Here is a 20,461-nt window from a genome sequence, read left to right as displayed (position 1 = left end):
GACACTGGAACTCCATGTAATCTCACTATCTCATCCAGATAGACCTGTGCCAACTTATCCACAGAATAGTTACTCCGTACTGGAAGAAAATGAGCAGATTTTGTGAGTCTGTCCACAATCACCCATATCGAGTCTATCCTGTTGGACGCTACTGGTAAACCCACTACAAAATCCATGGCTATGTTCTCCCATTTCCACTCTGGAATCGGTAATGGGTTAAGCATTCCGGCTGGTTTCTGATGCTCTAATTTCACCCTCTGACAAACCTCACAGGCTGTCACGAACTGCGCCACTTCTTTCTTCATGGCTGGCCACCAATAGACCCTTTTCAGATCCTGATACATCTTGGTGGCTCCTGGGTGAACACTATACCTCGCATTATGAGCTTCTCTCATAATGTCTTCCTTCACACTGCCCTTATCTGGTACACAAAGTCGACTCCCATAGCGAAGGATCCCTTTGTTGTCAAATCTGAACTCTGCATTATTGCCTGACTGAACAGTCCTGGCAATTTTCATCAACTCAGGGTCCTCGTGCTGTCTCTGAGCTATCTGCTCCAGAAACACAGGTGTCACTCTCATCTGTGCTATCAACGCACCTGTACCAGACAACTCTAGCTGTAATCCCTCGACAAAGAGCTTATAAAGCTCCATCACAACTGGTCTCCGCTCTGCTGCTATATGGGATAAACTGCCTAGTGACTTCCGGCTTAGGGCGTCTGCGACAACATTCGCCTTACCCGGATGATACTGGATCGTACAATCATAATCACTGAGCAATTCGACCCATCTTCTCTGCCGCAAATTCAGCTCTCTCTGACTTAAGATGTACTGTAAGCTCTTGTGATCAGTGAAGATCTCGCATTTAACCCCGTAGAGGTAATGCCTCCACATCTTAAGTGCAAAGATAACTGCTGCCATCTCTAGGTCATGGGTAGGGTAATTCAACTCGTGCTTCTTCAACTGTCTAGAAGCATAAGCTATTACTCTATCACTCTGCATCAAAACACAACCCAATCCCACTCGAGATGCATCACAGAACACTGTGAAATCCTCATGACTAACAGGCAGAGCTAACACTGGTGCTGTGGTTAATTTCCTCTTGAGCTCCTCAAAGCTCTCTTCACACTGGTCTGACCAGACAAACTTCTGGTTCTTCTGAGTCAGTTTGGTCATAGGAGCTGCTATCTTTGAGAAGTTCTGAACGAACCTCCTGTAGTACCCTGCCAGTCCCAGAAAGCTTTTAATCTCAGTCACTGTCATGGGTCTGGGCCAGTTAGCTATAGCCTCTATCTTCTTGGGGTCTACCTCAATACCCTCTGCTGATACCACATGTCCCAAGAAGGCAATGCTCCGTAACCAAAACTCACACTTCGAGAACTTGGCATATAACCCATGCTCTCTCAGTGTCTGCAGTACTATCCTCAGATGCTGGGCATGCTCCTCTGCATCTTTGGAATACACTAAGATATCATCGATAAACACAATGACAAAGTGATCCAGAAACTCACTGAATACCCTGTTCATGAGATCCATAAATGCTGCAGGGGCGTTAGTCAACCCGAACGGCATCACTAAGAACTCATAATGCCCATATCTGGTCCGGAAAGCTGTCTTAGGCACATCTGCCTCTCTGACTCTCAACTGATGATACCCAGATCTCAGATCTATTTTCGAGAAACAACCTGCTCCAGCTAGCTGGTCAAATAGATCATCAATCCGAGGTAAGGGATATCTATTCTTGATAGTGACCTTGTTCAACTGTCTGTAGTCGATACAAAGTCTGAGGGATCCATCCTTCTTTCTGACAAAGAGCACTGGAGCACCCCAAGGTGAGGTACTAGGGCGGATGAAACCCTTATCTACCAAGTCCTGCAACTGTTCTTTCAACTCTGTTAACTCAGCTGGCGCCATCCTGTAGGGAGGAATAGAGATAGGTCTGGTACCTGGTAGTAATTCAATTTCAAACCCTATCTCCCTATCAGGTGGTAGTCCTAGCAAATCGTCTGGGAACACATCGAGAAACTCTCGAACTACTGGTACTGTGGCTGGTTCCCTCACCTGACTGTCTAGCTCTCTCACATGAGCTAGAAACCCCTGACAACCCCTCCTAAGCAAACGACGAGCCTGAAGGGCTGAAATCATACCTCTGGGTGTACCTCTCCTGTCTCCTCTGAAGACACACTCTGACCCATCCTGGTCTCTGAGACTCACTAACTTCTCTCGACAGTCCAACGTAGCACTATATGCAGATAGCCAATCCATCCCTAGAATGACATCAAAATCTGTCAAATCTAGAACCACAAGGTCAGCTGGAAGGCATCTACCCTCTATGAATACTGGACTGAAACGACAGACTGACACTGCCACTGATGGGTCACATCTAGGTCCACTGACCCAGAGAGGATACTCTAACTCAGAACTGATCAAACCCAATCTCTCTATGGCTCTCGAAGCAATAAAGGAATGAGAAGCACCGGGGTCCATCAAAGCATACACATCTGAACACCCAATGATGAGATTACCTGACACCACTGTGTTCGACGTGTTAGCCTCCTCCTGTGTCACTGTGAAAATCCGTGCTGGGGCTATCGGATTTCCACTTCGGGAACCTGCTGCTGAAGTAGAGGCTACCCCTCTCCCTCTACCTCTGCCACTAGTTTGAGGCATGACTGGAGCTGCTGGCCGTACAACTGGCTGTACCACACTGCCTGAACTCATCTGCTGGGATGGTACAAAAGTCATCTGCGGACAATCCCGAGCAATATGCCCTTCCTGTCCGCATCGAAAACAAGCTGTAGATCCCAACCGACAAACTCCTCCATGTGGTTTTCCGCATCGTCTGCAGACTGGAGCTGTGCCAAAGCTTGAGCCACTACCGATTCCCAGACCTGACTTGACTTTACTCCAGAACTTACTCTTTGTTCCTTTTGCTCTATCCCATCTTTTACTGCTTGGTGTGGGGACTTTAGAACCCGAAGCCTGTGCCTTTGACTGTTTCTGAATATTGGCACTAGCTTCCATTTTCCTGGCTGCGTCTACTATAGTATGGAAACTCTCCTTTTCTGCTGGAAGAATCAAGGAAGCATACCTGGGATGCAGTCTCATAGTATATCTCCTTGCTTTCTTCTGATCAGTATCATAGGCTTGACCCACGTACTGAAGCAGATCCAGGAACTTATCTGTAAATTCATCAACACTCATCTCATCTGTTTGTCTCAACTGTTCAAATTCAATTACTTTCATCTCCCTCGAACTGTCAGGAAAAGCCCACCCTGCAAACTCATTGGCGAACTCTCCCCATGACATACTGTCCATTCTAGGCTCCATATAATTCTTAAACCATTCTCTGGCTTTCTTGCATTTTATTGTGAAACCTGCCATCTCAATGGCTCTCCTATCATCTGCTCCCAATTCACTGGTGATCATCCTAACTGCTCTGAGGTAATCAAATGGATCATCTCCCGTGTTGTATTTAGGAGCATCCAATTTCAAGTACTCCGTCATTTGGACTTTACCTCCAGATGAGCTAGGTTCATGTCTGTCAACAACAGGGGCTACTGGTTCTGTTTGTGGTGGTGGAGGTGCTGGTTCATTTATTTCTGGGTGTGCTGCACTTGGATGTATAGGGGAGGGTGGATACATAGGATATGGTGGATATGATGGGTAATAATGAGGATATGGCATATATGGCATGTATGTAGGATATGGGTCAAAGCGAGAGTACTCCGACATACCCTCCATCGGATACTCTGGATCCTGAAAAACAGCTGGATACGCAAATCCTGAGGCCTGACCACCTCCCAAAGATTCTCCCATACCTTCATCCATAGACGGATCAGTCTCCATAGCCTCCCTCTCTTCCTCTGATCTTCCTCCCCTAGCTGTTCCTCTTCTGCTCTCGTCGACAGACCTTCTCGGGTCTATTGACGTACCTTCCCTACTAGATCTCTGAGACCTTGCCCTTGGCAATGCAGGAGGACGAGCAGCTGGTCTCTCATTCTCTGGTGGGACTCCAGTCAATCGAGCTGATCGACGAGTTCCTCGCATCTTTACTCGCTGGAAACACAACATATAACATACCACTTTAGCACATAAACATCACATATCAATCATACACATACAGCACTCATGGCATATCATAGCAGATAGGACTCAAGACCCTATCCTAGTGGACATGATTTCCTATTGTGCTTGACCACTTCTAACCTGTCTGAGCCCAACACTGTCTCTATAGGTCCGATCATATGAACCTAGGGCTCTGATACCAATCTGTAACGACCCCAAATTGGACCGTCACCGGCGCTAGGATTCAGGTCGGCTTAAGGCCGCCAGAACCCGTAGCAAGCCTGCTATACTCTCTGTGTACCTGTAAACCTCATACATGATCATACATTTTCTGTGAAAATAAAACTCTTTTCTGAACCAAGGCTTAACCTGTGCATGCACTATCTCTGTACTCTGTACTCATGTACTCTGTACTCTGTATCCCTGACTAGAGCTTGCTCTAGATGGGCTATCTCATACCTGTTAAGCCTGGTTTTCACATACAGGAAAACATATATACATATACAGATCATGTACAAAACATACATCACTAGGTCACTAGGTCAAGCAACAACTATTACATCTCTTTCATATTACATGTCCACTCTAAGCTATTACAGATCTCTTTACTTTTCCTGTACTCTGCTGGACTGTCCCTGTACACTGTACACTGAACCTGCAAAACTGGGGTTAAGGGAGTGGGATGAGCTCTATAGCCCAGTGAGTAGAACAGTAAAACATCTCAATAAAATATGATCTCATGAAATGCACCATATCACAGACAAGCCACATCACGAGTAAACCTGTCACCACATAGTCCCAGTAACTCTGTGCCAGGGCGTAGAATCGAGCACCTGGTCTTCCTGTCATATATATATATATGTGTATATAACACCTGTGTACTTACCATTGCCAGGGCGTAGTCAAAGGCTCCTGGACTTTACTATATACCTGCCAGGGCGTAGTCAAAGGCTCCTGGACTTCCTGTCTGCGACTATTGGATCATTCAGCATTTACTCACATCATCAAATAACAATGCAATGCAACATATTCGTGGATACTAATGCAATCACCCTATGGCATAAACATGATGCATGAGATATGCTAAAAGCAGTTTGTGGTTCAATTAAAAGTCATAAGTTTAGTTCCACTCACCTCCGGCTATCTGGACTGACTGACTCTGCAGGCTCTGAAACTCTGGAGCAGTACTCACTGCTGCTCTCTCTGGTTCCTCTGGTCTGTACCTATACAGATAGACTCAAATGAGGGACCGAACTACTGTATCAATACCTCTATTAAACTCCCCAAGAAACCCCTGAAACTCACTTAACGAGCTATGCAAAGCATGCAAAAGAAAAGCTGGACAGGACACTTTCGGCTGCAGGTTCGGCGGCCGAATGTCCTCTCCAGAGACGAAACTCAAGCACCTTCGGCGGCACCTTCGGCGGCCGAATCCCCCAAACAGAGCCGAACATGCAGAAACACTCGGGGGCAAGCTGTGGCAACCAAGTCACCATGCAGGAGGTTCGGCGGCCGAATGAACTTTCGGCTGCCGAACCTGAGTTCATCCAGAACTCAGCTTCAACGGCAAACCATCTCCTTCTTTCTTTCAACTTCTCCAAACATGCATACTTCAACTAGTCAACACACATATACTCAAGTATATGTTCACAGGGGTCCAAAACTATCTAATAACCCCAACAACAAAACAAACATAACACATAAACATGTATAAATCATCAAATCTCCCATTAAAACCCTCAACATGCATCTCTCTCTCCCCAACTCCCATAAAACCTTCAGAAAACATAAAACCCTGGTCAAGAGCATCACTTACCTCCTGAAGCAAGAAGCTAAACACTCTGAACAAGGGAAAACGAACCAACTCTTCTCACACTCTCAAACTCTCTCTCAACCTCACTTTTTGCTTCAAAACCTTCACAACTTGGTAAACGAGCAAACTCTTGCATGAGCTGCTCAAAGTTAGCACATAAAGCATAGGAGACGTGGCCAACTTCTGGACATGATCTGGTGATAACACCTGTCCAAAATGCTGACTACGGATGCCCAACAGCTGGCTGGCCAACTCAGTTTCGGCTGCCGAATCGCATGCAAAACCATGCAACATTCGGGGGCCGAACGTACCTTCGGAAGCCGAACATTGGGCACTTTCGGCGGCCGAACTTACCTTCGGCGGCCGAACTTGGCTCCTCTGCCTTGGTTCATTTCAACTCAAAACTATCACACTGTAAACCCAGAAAACACACCATAACACTTAGAAAACATAACTCCTACCCTTATATAGAATCCCAACACCCCGGATTCCACCAGACAACAGGAATTCCGGTGCCGGACTCTAGCCGGGAATCCCAACTCGTACATACGTATCATGAAACGTAACATACATACTAAACACATAGAACACATAGATACTAACCTCTAAAAGAGATGGGGATCCTGTTGGAGCATGGACTCCCGTGTCTCCCAGGTACACTCCCCAATATTGTGGTGGTTCCAAAGGACTTTCACCATCGGGATTTCCTTGTTCCTTAGCTTTCTGATCTGGGTGTCTAAGATCCGTACTGGCTGCTCAACATAGGTTAGATCCTCTTGGATCTCTACATCAGGCTCACTAAGAACCTTGCCCGGATCTGACACGAATTTCCTCAACATTGAAACATGGAAAACCGGATGGATTCTCTCCATTGAAGCAGGTAAATCCAGCTTGTACGATACATTCCCAATCTTTTGCAAGATTTCAAAGGGTCCGATGTATCGTGGGGCTAGTTTACCTTTCTTCCCAAAGCGAACCACTCCCTTCACTGGAGACACCTTGAGCAATACCAGATCCCCCTCCTGAAACTCTAACTGTCTTCTGCGGATGTCTGCATAGCTCTTCTGTCTGCTGGTAGCAGTCTTGATTCTCTCTCTGATTATGGGTACCACCCTGCTGGTGATCTCTACTAGCTCAGGCCCTGCTAAGGCCTTTTCTCCAACTTCCTCCCAGCAGACAGGTGATCTGCACTTCCTTCCATATAAAGCTTCATATGGAGCCATCCCGATGCTAGCATGATGGCTGTTGTTGTAGGCAAACTCCACCAAAGGTAGATACTGCCTCCAAGAACCGCCAAAGTCTAGCACACACATTCTGAGCATATCCTCGATAGTCTGGATGGTCCTTTCTGACTGTCCATCAGTCTGGGGGTGGAAGGCAGTACTGAAATCCAACCTAGTACCCATGGCATTCTGCAGACTCCGCCAAAACCTGGAGGTGAACTGGGGCCCTCTATCTGACACTATAGAAACAGGAACCCCATGCAGTCTGACTATCTCATCAACGTACACCTGCGCCAACTTGTCCACAGAATAGCCACTCCTGACAGGGATAAAGTGAGCAGATTTGGTGAGTCTGTCCACAATCACCCATATGGAGTCCAATCTGTTGGACGTCGCCGGTAACCCCACTACGAAGTCCATAGCTATATTCTCCCATTTCCACTCTGGAATAGGTAGCGGGTTAAGCATTCCAGCCGGCTTCTGATGTTCCAGCTTCACCCTCTGACACACTTCGCAGGCTGACACAAACTGTGCCACTTCTTTCTTCATAGCTGGCCACCAATAAACTTTCTTCAGATCCTGATACATTTTGGTGGCTCCGGGGTGAATGCTGTATCTTGCATTATGAGCCTCTCTCATAATTTCTCCTTTTAGCCCTATGTCATCTAGTACACAAAGTCGACTCCCATAGCGGAGGATCCCCTTATTGTCGAATCTGAACTCACTGTCCTTGCCTGACTGAACAGTCCTGGCAATCTTCACTAACTCTGGGTCCTCATGCTGTTTCTGAGCCACCTGCTCCAGAAACACGGGTGTCACTTTCATCTGAGCAACTAAAGCACCTGTACCAGACAACTCCAACTGTAGACCTTCCTCAATGAGCTTGCAAAACTCCTTCACTACTGGTCTCCTCTCTGCCGTGATGTGGGATAGACTGCCTAGTGACTTCTGGCTTAGGGCGTCTGCCACAACATTCGCCTTACCCGGATGATACTGAATCTTGCAATCATAGTCACTCAGCAACTCTACCCATCTCCTCTGTCTCAAATTCAAATCTCTTTGACTCAGGATGTACTGTAGGCTTTTATGATCTGTGAAGATCTCACATTTTACCCCATAGAGGTAGTGCCTCCACATCTTGAGTGCAAAGATTACTGCTGCCATCTCAAGGTCATGTGTGGGGTAATTCAACTCATGCTTCTTTAGCTGCCTAGAAGCATAAGCAATCACCTTCTCATTCTGCATAAGCACACAACCCAGTCCCACACGGGACGCATCACAAAAGACTGTAAAGTCCTCTCCACTAGATGGCAGAGCTAAAACTGGTGCTGAAGTCAACCTCTTCTTAAGCTCTTCAAAACTCTCCTCGCACTGGTCGGTCCACAGAAATTTCTGATTCTTCCTGGTTAGTCTGGTCAGAGGAGCTGCTATTTTTGAGAAGTCCTGAACGAACCTCCTGTAGTAACCTGCCAAACCCAAGAAACTCCTAATCTCTGTCACTGAAGTGGGTCTAGGCCAGTTAGCCACAGTTTCTGTCTTCTTGGGGTCCACCTCTATCCCATTCTCTGACACTACATGCCCCAAGAATGAAATACTCCTTAGCCAGAACTCGCACTTGGAGAACTTGGCATACAAGCCATGTTCCCTCAAGGTCTGTAGAACCAACCTCAGGTGATGGGCATGCTCCTCTGCATTCCTGGAATACACTAAGATATCATCTATGAAGACAATAACGAAGTGATCCAGGTACTGGCTAAACACTCTGTTCATGAGGTCCATGAATGTTGCAGGGGCGTTAGTTAACCCGAACGGCATTACAAGGAACTCAAAATGCCCATATCTGGTCCTGAAAGCTGTCTTAGGTACATCCTCTTCTCTGATCCTCAACTGATGGTACCCCGATCTCAGATCTATTTTGGAGAAACAACCTGCTCCTGCTAGCTGGTCGAATAGATCGTCGATCCTTGGCAATGGGTACTTGTTCTTAGTAGTGACTTTGTTCAACTGTCTGTAGTCGATACAAAGTCTAAGGGATCCATCCTTCTTTCTCACAAACAAAACGGGAGCACCCCAGGGTGAGGTACTCGGTCGGATGAAGCCCTTGTCTACCAGCTCCTGTAACTGCTCTTTCAACTCTTTCAATTCTGCTGGCGCCATCCTGTAGGGAGGGATAGAGATCGGTCGGGTTCCAGGCATCAGTTCTATCTCGAACTCTACCTCCCTAGCAGGTGGTAAACCTGGCAGTTCGTCTGGGAACACATCTAAGAACTCTCTAACCACTGGCACCGAGGCGGGCTCTCTGACCTGACTGCTAAGCTCTCTCACATGAGCCAAATACCCCTGACATCCCCTCCTGAGCAACCTACGAGCCTGAAGAGCTGATATCAGACCTCTAGGTGTACCCCTCCTGTCTCCTCTAAAGACAACCTCAGACCCATCCTGTCCTCTGAACCTGACTACCTTGTCCCTGCAGTCCAAGGTAGCACCATGGGTAGATAGCCAGTCCATCCCTAGAATGACGTCGAAATCTGTCAAATCTAGAACCACTAGGTCGGCGGACATGCATCTCCCCTCAACAAACACAGGACTACACTGGCAGACTGACTCTGCCACAGATGGATCACACTTGGGTCCACTGACCCAGAGAGGACACTCTAACCCAGAAGTCATCAGACCTAACCTCCCCACGGCTCTCGGAGCGATAAAAGAATGAGATGCACCAGGGTCCATCAAGGCATATACATCTGAACAACCAATAATTAAGTTACCTGCCACCACGGTGTTAGATGCATCTGCCTCCTGCTGTGTCATTGTGAAGATCCGTGCTGGAGCTGATGGACCTTCACCTCTGAAACCCGCTGAAGAAGAGGCTGCTCCTCTCCCTCTGCCTCTGCCACTGGCCTGAGTCATGGCTGGAGCTGCTGGCTGCGCTACACTGCCTGAAGCTGTCTGCTGGGACTGAGCCATCGGGGCCGCTCTTGGACAATCTCTAGCTATATGCCCCTCCTGACCACATCTGAAATAGACGTTCGCCCCAAACCGACATACTCCCTTGTGTGGTCTACCACACCTCGCACAAACTGCATTATCCGCACCAGAGCTTGAGCCACTCCCAAATCCCAGACTAGACTTGACCTTGTTCCAGAACTTATTCTTCTTACCCTTGGGTTTACTCCATCTCTTACTGCCTGAAGTTGCTGCACTCAAGGTAGAGGGATCTACCCTTCCCCCACCCGGAGTTTTAGAACCAGAAGCTTGTGCCACTGTCTGCTTAACTGTCCCCTGAATGATGGCACTAGCCTCCATTCTCCTAGCCATGTCTACTATGGCGTGAAAACTCTCTCTATCTGCTGACTGTACCAAGAAGGAATACCTGGGATGGAGCTTCATGATATACCTCCTCGACTTCTTCTGGTCTGTGCTAAGGTCCTGCCCAGCAAATGGCAGCAACTCCATAAACCTGTCAGTATATTCGTCTACACTCATGTCATCAGTCTGCCTCAACTGCTCGAATTCTATCATCTTCAATTCCCTTGAACTATCAGGGAAAGCCCATCCTGCAAACTCGTTTGCAAACTCTTCCCAAGTCATGCTGTCCACTCTCGGGTTCACATAATTCTTGTACCACTCCCGAGCCTTCTTGCACTTAAGCGTGAACCCGGCCATCTGAATGGCTCTACTGTCATCCGCCCCTATCTCATCTGTAATTGCCTTGACCCGCTCCAAGTACACGAACGGATCATCACCGGTCTCAAACTGGGGAGCACCCAGCTTCATATAGTCTGTCATCTTGACCTTGCTCCCACTGGCTGAGCTAGGTCTAGATGGCTGAGCAACTGGGGCTGCTGGTTCTGTAGGTGGTGGAGGTGGTACAACATTTTCTGAGGTAGGGTTTGCTGAATTTGGATAGTAGGGTGGAGGTGGATACATTGGGTACTGAGAGTACGGTGGGTAGTATGGTGGGTATGGCATCTGTGTGGGATAAGGGGTGAAACTAGGGTAATCCGATGTACCTCCCATCGAATACCCGGGATGTTGTGAGAAATGTGGGTAGTGAGGTGGCTGTACAAATCCCGAGGCCTGAGTGCCTCCTTGGGACTCTCCCACTCCTTCTTCTGACATACTGACTCCCAAACTGCCATCCCTCCTCTGTTCTACGTCCATATCTTCCCCCATATCCTCTGACGCTCCTCCCTGAACTGTCCCTCTGACTGATCTGCTCCTACCCAGATCCAGAGACCTTCTAGGGTCTCTTGCTACTCTGTCCCTGTTGGACCTGCTAGACATTGCCCTAGGCAATGCTGGAGGACGGGCGCTCATGCCCTCATCCTCAGGTGGTACTCCAGTCAATCTGGCTGATCGACGAGTTCCCCTCATCCTGTTTTCTGAAAAACAGTACATATCACAAGCAAACATTAGCATCATATGGTTCATGTGGGCACACATGAACCCGCATCACATACACCACATATCATAGCATTTCACATCATCATGTAAGACAGGACTCCACATCCTATCCTAGTGGACATGATCTTTTCCTATTGTGCTTGACCTTCTATAACATCTATGAGCCCGACACTCTAGGTCCGACCATATGAACCTAGGGCTCTGATACCATTCTGTAACGACCCAAAAATCGGACCGCTACCGGCGCTAGGATCCGGGTCGACTTAAGGCCGCCGGGACCCATAGCAAGCCTGACATAAAGCCTGTGAACCTGTATAATCCCATACATGATCAACAACATGCATAAAAATTAAAACTTTTCTTTTCATAAACATCAACCAAACTCAACCTGTGCGTAAATATGAACATAACTTTGATCCCTCTGTGGGATCTCATCTGTGCCCTCAAAGGGTAACATAACCTGTGTTGAGCTGGTTTACATAAACATCATCAAAATCTCTAAGATCATGTATAAAAAGGGATACAACATTCTATGGTCAAGCACACACTAACATCCATAAAACTCATTACATGACTATGCTGTACTTTTACATTACAATTTGATCATGTCCATTGCTAACTATTACATAAGCATGACTTCTTTACTCTATCCGGACTCCCGCACTATACTGTACCTGCAAGCCTGGGGGTAAGGGAGAGGGGTGAGCTAAAAGCCCAGTGAGCTGAACTATAAAACATTTTAACACTATGCTTTAATGAAATGCATCATAACACAGACAATTCATATAAGGGTTGGGTAAACTTGTCACCAAATAGTCCAAGTTAACTCTGTGCCAGGCCGTAGCATGGGGTCCTGGTCTTCCTGTCATACATACATTACTTACCTTTTTCCCAGGGCCTCCTCTGGGCTCCTGGTCTTCGAGTCCCATAACCGTGCCTTACTCTGTGCCAGGCCTGTAGAATGGGGTCTGGTCTTTCTTACTCTGTGCCAGGCCGTAGCATGGGGTCCTGGTCTTTCTGTAACTCTGTGCCAGGCCGTAGCATGGGGTCCTGGTCTTCCTGTCTTGGACTAATTGGGTCATCCAACATTCACCCACATCAACAACAATTTATGCAATGCGGCATATTCGTGAAAACTAATGCAATCATCCTATTGCATAATCATGATGCATGAAACATGATAAAACATTTAATTTAAAAGATTGAGTTTAGTTCCACTCACCTCTGGCTGACTCTGACAATACCGAAGCAGCTGAACTCACTGCTGGGGTCCTCGGTTCCTCGGGTCCGAACCTACACAGGTGGACTCAAATGAGGGACCAACATACTTGAACATAACTCTAAAGTATTCCCCAAAAACCCCCTAAAACATCCTGAAAATATCACATAGAGATATGCATGGAGTGGCTGAACAGGGCACTTTCGGCGGCACCTTCGGCGGCCGAAAGTCCCAGACAGAGACGAAAGTCTCTTTTCGGGGGCAACTTCGGCAGCCGAATGCTGCCTCCACAAAGGGGGTTCGGCGGCCGAAACTCCCTTCGGCGGCCGAACCTGGTTTCTGCCAGAAGGGCAGAAACCTGGTTCACATGAACCCCTTGCCTCCCAAAACTTCAAATCATGCATAAATCTCAACCAAAACATGCATACAAGTTCCTAGGGGTCTCAAACAGTCATATACCCCAACTACAACACTTCAAACACACACAATCAACACACATTGTTCAAAACATCAATATATACCCATAATATCAACATATACCCTAACATGCATTTCTACCCATAGATCTTGCATAAAACTTACTTAAAACACATAAGGAGCTTAAGATCGGCCCTTACCTCTTGAAGATCGAGAGGGAGACGACCTAAACTTGGAGATCCACGAAAATGAGCTCCTGAGTTCCTAAAGCTCCAAAACTTGGTTTAAATGCTCAAAACTTCCAATGCAAGCTTAAAACTCAAGAAAAATGGAAGAGATTTGGAGGAAGAACACTAGAGTTGCAAAGAGAAGGTCGGAAGCTTGCTGTGGCCGAAAATGGGAGAAAGCTCGCCCATTTCGGCTAAGTCCCCTTTTTATAGGTGGCTGGCCAGGCCACGTTCGGGGGCCGAATGTGCCTCCGCATCCATGCAATGTTCGGCGGCCGAACTTGACTTTCGGCGGCCGAACCTGAACTTCCCTAACTCATGCTTTCGGGGGCCTAACGTGCCTCCAAAACGCATGCATGTTCGGCGGCCGAACTTGGCTTTCGGCGGCCGAACCTGGGTTTTCCTCCAAGGACTTTTCATGCAAAAACTCATTTAATTTCATACTTAAAACCATTAAAATTCATGAAAACATTTTTATAAAACATGATTCTACCCTTCTAGAGGTCTCCGACATCCAAGATTCCACCGGACGGTAGGAATTCCGATACCGGAGTCTAGCCGGGTATTACAACGAATTTGAAAATGTGTAAAGCCGGAGAGAAGACATTTTTACAAAAGCATTTCTAGAGACGCACGGTCATAATTAAGGCTTTGGGATTTACCTGTTCATTAATTATTTCATAATTAATGAGCAGGTAAAGGGGCACTTGATGACCGTTGGGCCTCTGATACTTGAGTCGCAGTCGAGCCCACGTAGGAAAGTCAGGTCGTAACCCCATCAAAACCCAATACACAAGCATGTCCTCTAGCACGCAGCCCAAGCCACACTCGGGCAGGCAGGGCAAAATAGGACTCTAGCCCAACCTGACTTGATGAATCAGTGGGGGAACAGACCTTCCACATCTGGAATCATGTCAGCACAGGCGTCAGAGAGAATTAAATAGCCGTCTGACGATGGAGAAAAGAGGCAATATGTCCATATGTACGGCTCTACATGACAATAACATGTAGTACTGTAGTAAGATGACGGTTATACGTCACTAGAGGATAAAAGAAAAAAAGAATAAAGAAAGAGAGGGTAAACCATTTAGACTAAATTCACTTACACATACCTTACTTTTTTTTAATAGTGGATCTGAGATCATCATATATAATTAAAAATATGATTAAATCTTTACTAATAATTCTTTTTTAGAAATGATTAAAGATAATCGAGTAATTTTTAAATAAAAAAAATTCCTTAAAATTATGTAACTTTATCATAATTGGTCCCAAATAAAATTATAAGTATCCCTTTAGTGTAAAGTATAACTATTTATTTTCATTAATGAAACTGAAATTTTCATACAATAAAAAATAGGAAAGTAAGTTTAAAAAAAGTAGGGCTCGCATACGTACATGAAAGATTTAACTAATTAAATAAAATTATAACTTTTTCAATAATTAAACTGAAAGCTTTTTGTACAATAATAAAATAGAAAATTAAAAAATTCAAGGCTTGGATTCCCATCAATGATTTGATCACAAGATAAGGAGGTCTGGCAGATTACAGACCTGATCAGCACAATGGCCCACTGCTTCTTAAAAATAATAATAATAATAATAATAATAATAATAAAGTCGCATTATTGACCAATTAAATAAACACACACCTGTCTGCTTGGTAATCTTCTTTTCTTATTTCACTCTGCCACTCAGATTCACCAAAATAACTGAGCGGCCAATGGAACAGCAAGATTCCTTAATATTATAGCAATTTCATTTTCTTCAACATTGACTTTGATCCTCATTCAGATTTAAAATTTCACATTTTATGTAATAAAAATATTTTCAAAAAGTAAATTTTTTATATTTATCACAATAAAAAAATATATAATCAAAATTAGAGCAAATCAAATGGATTGCTTAATTCAATATATCATATAATTTGGCAAGATAACATCTCCAATTTGAGTAGAAAAGAAAATAGACCCTACTTACTTTGTAAGGAAAAAAATAATATTAATGTGAAAAATGTTTTTTAAAAAATAATATATTTTTATTTATTATTTATAATATTAAAAATTATAAAATATTTAATAACATTAATATTGAAATCTAATAATGGATTAAACTCAAAATATATTTTGATAAACTTAATTTCTATTTCCTTTACATATCTTTTTATTCTCCTCATCTTTTATCTTTTAATGACATATAACTGTCGCCCTGTGCTTGTACCTTTCTTATTATATTCACGTTGATCTTATATACGAAGGTATTGTGTCATTTTCTTTCTTCAGACGGCCATTTAATTTTATTCGGCATCATTTGTACACGATCCCGAACTTTATGAGGTTTGTTGTTCCGCATGAGCTAACGAATATATGGGACTAAGGCCCTCATGGACAGATTCCAGCCCAGTCCAGCTTACCTGGATTGATCCCCGGCATACATAAGGTGTAGAGCAGCGCCTTGAGCCCTATTTAAACTTGGACCAAGTCTTTTTAGCATGGGCTTTAACAAGGCCCGAGCGTTTGGAGTCCGGCTGTCATCAAATACCTTTTCACCCACTCATTAATTATTCCATGATTTAGGAGGAGGTAAACTTTGAAATTCCAATTATTACCGTGTGGCTATAGGAGAGTTATGTCAAAACGTCATTTCTTTGCATTTTCTCATTTCAAACTTGCGCTCTTGCTTTCGTTCGTTGCTTTGCCCTTTGCTGCTTCTGCTATTTTGTTCTTTCTCTTCTCTGTAATCTCTGATTTTTCAATCCGAGCTACGTCTTGCTCCTCTCATGGCTTTTATTAAGATTCCTGAGGTGATCGGCATGGTGTCTTATGTCACTCTTTCTTCTTTCTCTTACTATTTCTCTCGTGACTTCTCTGATACCACTATTTTCAAAATTAGGACTCCCTTGCCTAATTAACGAATAGTTCTCCCTAATCCACCACCGAAAATCTTGGTAAATGCTCAATACGGGCATAACTTGATCTTTTTCGTGTAGCGACACGAGTTCAATCTTAATTTTCCATTTACCCCTTTTTTTATCTAGGTCTTCCATCACTTCAAAGTGACCCCTCAAATGTTATCTCCTAACTCTATCTTATTTATGTGTTACTTTAAGTCTATCTGCCTGTACTGGGATTTTGCCCCTTCCCTCGAGTTATTCTGCACCTTCTTCCATCTGGCTAGATCTAACCATGGATTCTATTACTTTGGCCCCCGAGCTGGGTTTTCAATATTCACGGGATATAAAGATTCCATAAAGGGTTGGACAGAATAGTTCGTTGTCATTGAGCTGAAGGAGAGCTCAAAAAATCAACTAGGACATCGACCTTTTCTAAGGGAAGATCCTTCAACATCCCTAGATTAACTCTAGTAGGCCAAATTTGCCTTCTCCGACTGACCTTTGTAAAGACGAAGTATAACGTCAAGAAGTGCATATTCATGTCTAACCTATGGGACTGCCAAGAAGCTGGTATTTTTTTCCCCTTTATGTTCTTCTTTTGTTATTTCATGATCTAACTAAACTGGTATTTCTTTTTCAGCTTTCGATGTGCCAATGGGTACCATCAAGCTCTCTAAGGACATCATTCTGTCTAGGGAGAGTATAAAGGAGACTCTGGCCGCTTTCAAGGCCAACAAGTCTATCATTGATGTGACTCGGGAGGTTTTTCAGCCTGTAGCTCCCGCGCTATCAGCCCATCGTTCTACTCCTACCCCCACACCCTCTCTAGCTTTGGTCCGGTGTCAGGGGGTTTTCATTCTGCATCCTTTAGGACGTCAGTCCCACCCAAGGCGCCAACCTCTTCTAAGGCTCCACCCACTTCAAAGGAGGTCCTTAGGGAACCCATCGTGGTTAGTGAGTGGATGCTATTACCATCAAGGGTAGGGCTGCTAAACGCGCTTAGACTTCAGAACCTTTAAGGGTAGCCCCTTCTCCTCCAATTGATAAAGGAAAAAAGGTGGTGGAGCACTTGTCTTCTACTCTAGACAATGAGCTACTGAACGCGGCCAAGGTGACCACTAAGTCGATGGAAGCTCTCGTGTCTAAGATGTTGTGCAGTAAGATGTTTGGAGGGGTCCTTGATGCTTCTGACCTCGCTTTCTAGCCCTCATTAGCCATTTGGCCTGCGCCACTAAGTAGTAGGCTGCCTTTAGCTCACGTTCCATAGAGGTCCTTGGGGACAGTCTGAGGGAGATATTCCTCATGGTAAGTTGTTTGTCCTTATTAATAGCGTGTTTGAGTTTTTGGTTTTTCTAACTTTATTTTTTATTTTCTATGGCAGGCCTTTGAAATGTTCATAGAGATTGATGCCCGAAATCAATCTCTGGACCAACATATTGAGGAGGCACGCCGGGATGAAAACATTATTGCTATTAGTGAGGCACATGGGCATATCATAAAATTTCAAGGGCAAATTGAAGACCTCACCAAGCAATTAGGAGAGATGAGAGAAGAGGTTGCCAGGTCTTCCCAAAGGACTTATGCGGCAGAGTCTCAGCGAGATGAGGCCCTCGCGCAGCTATTTATTTTGGAGGAGACTCGCCGTCAGCGCGATAAGGCCTAGGCCCAGCACGATTGTAATACCCGGCTAGACTCCGATATCGGAATTCCTACCGTCCGGTGGAATCTCGAGTGTCGGAGACCTCTAGAAGGGTAAAACCATGTTTTTATAAAATGTTTTAATGTGTTTTATGTTTTTAATCAAGAAAGAAATGAGTTTTTGCATGAAAATTGCCTTGGAGGAAAACTCAGGTTCGACCGCCGAACATGCATGCCCTCGGGAGCGCTTTTAGGCCCCTGAAAGCATAAGTGAGGGAAGTCCATGTTCGGCCGCCGAACATGGCATGCATGCGGAGGCACGTTCGACTCCCTAATGTGGCCTGGCCAGCCACCTATAAAGGGGTCCCTTAGCCGAAAACGGGCGAGCTTTTCCCCCATTTTCGGCCAAGGTGAGCTCTCCGCCGCCCCTCACCGATCTTGAGTTTCTTTCTTCAAATCTTTCACGATTTTCACTAGTTTTCACCTTGTTTTGAAGATTTTTGAGCAAAAGGACAAGTTTTGAGCTTGGAGACCCAAGGAGCTAAATCTCTCCCAACTCCAAGTTAGATCGCCTCTACTTTCGATCTTCAAGAGGTAAGAGTCGATCTCTAGCTTTTGATGTGTTTTAAACAAGTTTTATTCAAGTTTATGGAGTAGAAATGCATGTTTAGGTTGTTTTGAGTTTATGGGTTTAATGTGTGTTCATGAGCAATGTGGGTATGTTTGATGTGTTGTAGTTGGGGTTTAGGCTAGTTTGAGACCCCTATGAACTTGTATGCTTGATTGTGTATGATTGGGAGTGTTGTAGACTAGGTTTATGCATGTTTGAAAGGTTTAGGAGGCGTTTGTGCATGTTGGAGCTGAGTTTCTGCCACTTTGGAGAAACTCAGGTTCGGCCGCCGAAGGAACTTTCGGCCGCCGAACCCGCTTGTGGAGGCAGCCTTCGGCTGTCGAATCCTGCCCCCAAAAGAGGACTTTTGTCTCTGGAGGGCAGTTTCGCCTGCCGAAAGTGCCGCCGAACATGCATGAGTTTCGTCTCTGTCTGGGAGTTTCGGCCGCCGAACCTGCCTGACTTTCGGCTCTGGAGGGACTTTCGGCCGCCGAACCTGCCGCCAAAAGTGCCCTGTCCAGCCCTCCTTTGCATGTTTTTCTATGTTTGTTTCATGATGTTCTAGGGGGTTTTTGGGGAGTAGTTTAGAGTTATGTTCATGTATGTTTGGTCCCTCATTTGAGTCCACCTGTGTAGGTTCGGACCCGAGGAACCGAGGACCCCAACAGTGAGTCAGCTGCTCCAGTGTCTGGTCAGAGCTATCCAGAGGTGAGTGGAATAACTCATTACGTTTTAAAGCAAATAATGGACATTTTAGCATGATTCACGCATCATCAATGCCATGAGATATACTAGGTTGCTTGCATTAGAATTCACGAATATGTTGCATTGCATATTTTGTTGTTGATGTGGATGAACGTTGGATGATCCATAGCCCTCGACCTATGATGTGACGATATGATATGTACGGTACGGAATGAAAGACCAGTGGGACCCATTCTACGTTCGCTGGCACTATGTAAGAGAAAGACCGGGACCCATTCTATGTTCTGGCACATTGGAATGTTATGTTATGCTATGTAAAGGAAAGACCAGGACCCATTCTACGTTCTGGCACTATTGGATATGTAGAGGGCTACTGGTGACAAGTTCATCCTTGATATGATATGTTTGTGATGTGATGCATTCCATAAAGGCATGAAATGTTAAAATAATGTTTTTATTTATTCTACTCACTGGGCTCTAGTAGCTCACCCCTCTCCCTAATCCCCCAGGTTTGCAGGTACGGGCTAGGCAGAGAAGTCGAGATGAATGAAGTTATGTGTATGTAATAGATAGAATGTGGACATGATAAATTGTAAAATGATGTAAAGTTATGAACAGTTATGTTATGTAAAAATGATATTGAGGCTTAGAGGTAGTGCTTGACCCTATGTGTATAGTAATCCCTTTTGTAAACATGATCTATGTTTTATGATGTTATGTTCCACCCAGCTTGTGTATGATGAGGTGCCCCATTGGAGCATTTGATGAGAGCTCCGGTGTGGGGTTTATGTTTATGTATATGTTATGGGCATGCACAGGTCGAGCTTGGTAAAAGAAAAGTTCAAAATTTTATGTACGTTGTTGATCATGTATGCTATTAAACAGGTTTACAGGTTGTATGTCAGGCTTGCTACGGGTCCCGGCAGCCTTATGCCGACCTGGATCCTAGCGCCGGTAGCGGTCCGATTTCCGGGTCATTATAGAATGGTATCAGAGCCCTAGGTTCATATGATCGGACCTAGAGTGTCGGGCTCATAGATGTTCTAGAAGGTCAAGCACAATAGGAAGATCATGTCCACTAGGATAGGATGTTGAGTCCTGTCTTACATGATATTGTGAAATGCCATGATTATATGCATGAGCATTAATGCTATGATATGAATGATAGGTATGTGATGCGGGTTCATGTGTTCCCACATGAACCATATGATGCTAATGTTTGTGTGATGTGTACTATTTTTC

The sequence above is a fragment of the Manihot esculenta genome, chromosome 16, assembly GCF_001659605.2.
Source record: "Manihot esculenta cultivar AM560-2 chromosome 16, M.esculenta_v8, whole genome shotgun sequence".
Lineage (NCBI taxonomy): Eukaryota > Viridiplantae > Streptophyta > Magnoliopsida > Malpighiales > Euphorbiaceae > Manihot > Manihot esculenta.
This window is presented reverse-complemented; position numbering follows the sequence as displayed.